The 5,264-nt window shown below is 34.9% G+C and overlaps 1 long non-coding RNA gene across 1 annotated transcript; it reads left to right on the forward strand.

Annotated features, from left to right (window-relative positions):
- Window positions 1–4,229: 4,229 nt before the first annotated feature.
- On the forward strand, window positions 4,230–5,060 carry LOC109152100. The gene is made up of 2 exons (XR_002049349.1): window positions 4,230–4,310; window positions 4,808–5,060. It is a non-coding gene; the product is annotated as an uncharacterized LOC109152100 (long non-coding RNA).
- Window positions 5,061–5,264: the final 204 nt, after the last annotated feature.

Genomic DNA, 5,264 nt, shown 5'->3' on the forward strand with positions numbered 1-5,264 from the left:
TTTTTTTAGGATATGAAGTGCTGGGCATATGGAGTAATTTTTATATATTTGTGCATGAATATGCTGAATAAGTGCATGTGTATATCAATGTATGTATCTGTGCATTCAAGAGAGGAGGGCCTGTGCAGTGTATGAATCTGTGCATTCAAAAGAGTAGGTCCTGTGCAGTGCATTTGTGGATATGAATTGCTGGCCGTTTGGATTGATGTGTAAATATTTGTGCATGAATATGTCAAATATGTGCATGTGTATAGGAGCATATGTATCTGTGCATCCAAAAGAGTATGTCCTGTGTATAGTTGTTGAATGAAAGCCACGCTAATATGTAAAAGAAATTATTTATGCATAGAAGAAGCCGAAAACCACAAAGGTGCGAGAACCACATGTAATGCAGATTATTGACAATTCCTCAGCAAGAACAAAAGATGAAATATATAACAAGATCCCTGAAGATTTGGTAAGAACCTCTCATTATATGTTTGTGAAAGTAGTAGAGTTAGAATGTGAAATATAAATAAAGGATATGTGCATGTGTTTGATTTAATAAAATGCATGAGTGATGGTCAATACAGTGAATGTTGGTGGCCATATAGATTTGTTTAAACCGGGAAGATGTGAGATATAAGAGTGCAACTGTGAATGATGTATATGAGCAGCTGCATTTTTAAATATATTGCATTTATGATACTTTTTAATGTGCAATGAAGACACTGCCGTGCATGTTGATAATAGATAATACTTTAGGTACTGTTATACATAATGAAAGAATGTGGTAGGACATGAGTTACTAACCGCAAAAATGTTATGTACGCAGAAAGACATGCTGTGATGCTTCATAGATGATATGAAAGACCATAAAAGAGCAGCTGACATCCTACATATGGAACCAAAATGAATGCAAATGCGCTGGAGTATATGCAATGAGGCACATGGAGTGCTTCATAGGAGAGTCAGCTAGGAGTTGGGATTGTGGACTCAGCAAAGGAGACAAGTCCATAATAGCAACATTAAGGATGAAATACATGAAGGACATCCTACTGAGCGAGTGCAATGAGCAACACGGTAAAAACCTTGAAAGCTCACCAATATTCAAGAATGGAGATTTCACGCAACAAATGTAGATTACTTGCTTACCATAGAAGATGAAAATGATTTCAATGAAGACGTTGGATGAAAACACAAGTGAGTAAGGGGATTTGAAGCGAGTTTGGACAATAGTTTTTTAGAGTGAATTCCATTTTTGGTCCTACTGTTATAGGGGCGTTTCCAATTTTAGTCCACCTTAATTTTTTTTGCCACTTTATAACCATTATTTTATATTGAATGTGTTCCACTTTTAGTCCCACCGTTAGTATTTCCATCAAGAGGCCGTGTAATCTAGGGGTATTTTGACCTTTCTTCTCATCCAAGACTATGTTTGACTAAAGAAATAAGAACATTAAACCTAAAATCTAAGAAACCTCGCCGGCTCATGTTGGAACGAACGAAACGATGTAGCTTTGGCTTCCCATTCTCGTTGTTCGAAGAACCATCTTCGAATATCGGAGGAGGATGACGAAGAGCCTGGATTAAAAGAGAAGAGACAAACATAAAAATACCAAAATACCCTTTGATTATACGGCCTCTTGGCGGAAATATTAACGGTGGACTACAAGTGGAACACATTCAATAACAGTGGTTGTAAAGTGGCAAAAAAAAAATAAAGTGGACTGAAATTGGAATCGCCTCTATAACAGTAGGACCAAAAATGGAATTCACTCAGTTTTTTATGACATTAAGATGAAAGTGGTACTAGACAATTAATATGTGCAAGGAATTGATGTTTTTGTTAAACTTTAACAGAATGCTTAATTGTGCTTTAGATTACTTGCTTAATCAGTGAAGTAGTCAAATATGCATTCATGGATAAAATTTCAGTAGAGAAATGAGGAACATGCTGGTTTATTTTTAGCCATTTGAATATGCATGAATATAGTTATGCTTAAACAGTTGTAGGATTACAGATACATATTCGAATCCCCAAATATTTAAAATATGTTAACAAGGAATGGATGTTCAATATATACATTTCGTGCATCAATGGTGTAGGTCTGGGTGCAATTACGACATACATCACATAAACGGTTTGTGCACCGACGATATTCGTTATTACACAATGTAACGTGCAATTTAAACTAAACAAAGGTCGGCTAAATAGTTATTAAATCATGAAGCACTTGTGCAGCAATGTACAAATGACAAGTGCAAATCGTTTGAAGTGCAAAATCCCTATGTGGACAATTAATAAGTCTAGACATGCACATTGAGTGCACAATTAATAAGTCCAAACATGCACATTGAGTGCACAATTAATAAGTCCAAACATGCACATTACGTATCAAACACACCCACCACAAAAAAACAAATAAATACTATAAACACAGAGAAAACATATTGGTAACACCACACAAACCAAAACGTTAAAAACATAATAAAAAAAACCGCAAATGAATAAGAAATACACAAAAAAATTGAAAATGTTATCTACGTGAAATTAAAAACAGAAACAATTTGAGCAAAAAGGATTATACAGTGCACAAAAGGGGAATGTAACCAAAAACAAAACACATCCATTATTTGAATACCAAACGAAAATGTAGAACAAGAACGAGTGCATGGAGAATTAAAACATATAGAAATGTGTTTAAAATAAAATAGAATTGAAAGTGCGATGCGACCAAGTCCTCATATTTTTGCATTCCTCATCGGGCAAGTACGACTATTATGACCATACTTTTCACAGGTTTGGCATTGTCTTTGACGACGTCCAGACTTTTCGACAGCTAATTCCCTTGCACTTTTGAAACGTTTGCCAGAACCCTTGTTATTAGAGATAGGAGGATGACGAATATCAACTTGTCCATTGGGCGAGACACCGCAAAACGACTCAAATAAGGAACTTCCTGGTTACAATAAACCATAATTACAACAACAAAAAACCGCAAATGAATAAGAATTACAAAAAAAATAAAAATTGTTCACTGCAAAAAACAGGTAATAGGTATTGCAAAAGACTAAAATGAGAATAAGATACGAGTAAAAAAAAAAAAAACTCAAACAACACATGCAAGACATGATATAAAACCAACAAAAGAAACAGATGGAAGTTAGCTATATATCTAAAACCGTAGATTAGCTATATATCTAAATGAGAATAAGAAACGAAAAAAAAAAAACAAAACACCCCAACCCACCCACAAATAAAAAAAGAACAGACACAATTTATATATATGAAACCCACAATCCCAACAAACAAACAAACAAAATGAAGACAAATGAATAGATTTAAAAACAATACACAACGCTACAAGACGAATGAAGCCAGCGAAATACAAATGCACAAAAAAAAAACTACACAATAATTATATATTAAAACAAACGAAATCACAAACCTGGAGAATCCATAGCACAGAGAATGAAGCATGAATAAATAAAAGAGTCTGTAATCTTCGCCAAAACACAAACAAAGAATATGAAAAAGAGGCCGGAATGAAGAATATCTCTAATTACCAAATTTAATATCCCTAAAACTATGGCAAATCAGCCGAAAAAAAAAATAAAGAAAGGAAACAAAAATGCAAAGACTAATCAGCCCCTACAGCAAGATGGCGTGAAAAAAGGAAAAAATAAATCCAAAAATAAACCAAAAAACAAGAGCCATAGATCCAACCAAAATCAAAGGTCAGATTTCGACCAAAGACCACATGTAGAAACATGACCTCATATGATCCTTTGTCTATATATATATATATATATATATATATATATATATATATATATATATATATATAGAGTTACAATCATATAAGAACCCAGGTAAGAACATAGGAACTCATCATAACCTTTAATTATATGAAATGTACGGTTGAGATTTTAATGAAATTAAATAAATACAAAGATGGTGCTGATTTAGGAGATTAAGAGGCGTATTTTTGGTAGTAGGGGTAGTTTGGCTATTTTGTTGTGTGATCGTGTGGGGGAGTGCGAAAAATTCGCCTGCTATTGAGTCCATCTTCTCGAAGGAGTCTGTCAATTCCTTTAATTTTGTGTGTCTCACAGTCTTCCTCCTCTTTTGCTATTTCGTCTTGTTCCTCCCGGTGCTGTATTCACCGTCGCTCTAATAAGGTTATGGAAGAATTCGTGTGAATTATGGAAGGATTCAAGTGCCTTTGAATTTCTGAGATTGTTCTGTGTATGATTGTGCGGTGGTTTTAGCGTGATACACAGTATTCAACGACATCTTGGAGCGGCGATGGAAGGCGCGGCTACAGGTAAGTATTTTTTTCCTTCCTTCTGATATGATGAAGGCTTGCCTAGGCTGTCGAGGAAGCTTAAAGATCAATTGATTTTGCACATGTCGAGGCTGAAAGTGCAGAAAATGGGATCGGTGTTATCAAAATGATGGGGATGCTATAGTGGTATGATTTGAATCCAGTCATTTGCTTACTACAAGAAAACAAAAGTATTTTATTAATTTATAATTTATACATGGTGGTATGCATTCCACTCTTGCTTGATGTTTTCTTATTTACTTTTAGACTTGTGATATGTTTGAGACTTGGAGGCAATACAAGCTTCAACTGCTTTATGCAATATAATTCCCATTCGTGAGATTTCATAATTAAGATGATTACAGTGTTTAGTATCAAAGTTATCTGTGTATCCATTTCTACTTCCAGTAAGTTAACTTTCTACCACTACGAATCCACTAAAATGCTCAAGCAATGGAGTTAACAAAATGAGTATATGTCATTTGTTTTCTTGTTAGGCGATCCTGCTTGGGCGAGGTTAAAACCTGGAAGTGGCTATGGAGACGGGCTTGGCATTCGCGTGGACTCTCCTTCAGTCCTTCGGGGCTTCGACTTGAATATGCCTTCAATGACCCGCGCGCATAGGAAGGTTTCACTTTGGTAGGAGGGATATGCCAAATCAATATCTCAAATAGGTTGATGACGATGGTGATTGTTTGTAGTGATTTTCTGTTTGTGTATGACAAAAACAAATATTTTATATTTTGTGTACACATGTTCTTTAATGCACATTCTGCTATTCTAATATGCACAAAATGCTCTTTATCCCAAGTGAAAACACTTAACAATTGATGTGCAAAATATATTTATCAAAAATGCACAAGATTCATAACAAATATGCACACACTTACGAACAAGTTCCTACCTCACATCTGTAACGCAATTGAATATCGTTATGCATGCGGTTCAACAATG

This window comes from Ipomoea nil, unplaced genomic scaffold, assembly GCF_001879475.1.
Source record: "Ipomoea nil cultivar Tokyo-kokei standard unplaced genomic scaffold, Asagao_1.1 scaffold2368, whole genome shotgun sequence".
NCBI lineage: Eukaryota > Viridiplantae > Streptophyta > Magnoliopsida > Solanales > Convolvulaceae > Ipomoea > Ipomoea nil.